General features: G+C 46.4%; 1 protein-coding gene across 1 annotated transcript in view; it reads right to left on the bottom strand.

Annotated features, from left to right (window-relative positions):
- The window catches only part of TRAPPC10 (trafficking protein particle complex 10), a gene marked incomplete at its 5' end in the record, with an annotated part of 54,388 nt that overhangs the window by 10,648 nt on the left and 43,100 nt on the right, over positions 1–640 (bottom strand). The window lies entirely within an intron of this gene.

Genomic DNA, 640 nt, shown 5'->3' with positions numbered 1-640 from the left:
GCTGAACACGTAACTGAACACCGATGCCTTTGGGGACACAGTGCGGGCCAAGTTATTAAGTCCCTTAAGGGCAGAACGCAGGCCTCGAGCTTCACTTTCTTCCCCCACAGAAGAAACGAATTCACTGAGTATGGACATTCGCTCACGCGGCATGACTGTGTGCTCACTGAAGTAAACATTCTCTCTGTCTCAACTCTGTATCGGATAAGGTGAAAATTTTTAGAGACTGAAAACTGAAACCTAATTCTTTCAATGCTGACTGATCTGATAGTCCATGCCATAATCTCTTTGAAATGACAATTTCTTAGCCTTTTGCCCTACTGCTTTTGTGCATGCTTTTAAAAATTAGTCATTTTTCCTACAAAGAAAAAAAATTCACCCGTTTCTCCCACCCACCACCTTCTGCCTCAGGCGACCGCCAGTCTGTCCTCTGTATCTACGAGCTCGCTGTCGTTGTTGTTGAAGAGATCCTATGGCATTTGTCTTTCTCCGACTCATTTCACTTAGCACAATACCCTTGAGGTCCATCCGTGTTGTTGCGAATGGCAGGATTGCGTTCTTTTCCATGGCTGAATATTATTCCACTGTGCGTGCGTGTGGGGGCGGAGGGGGAGGGGACAGAGAGAGAGAGAGAGGGAAA

This window comes from Pteropus alecto, unplaced genomic scaffold (assembly GCF_000325575.1).
Source record: "Pteropus alecto unplaced genomic scaffold, ASM32557v1 scaffold339, whole genome shotgun sequence".
NCBI lineage: Eukaryota > Metazoa > Chordata > Mammalia > Chiroptera > Pteropodidae > Pteropus > Pteropus alecto.
This window is presented reverse-complemented; position numbering and strand designations above follow the sequence as displayed.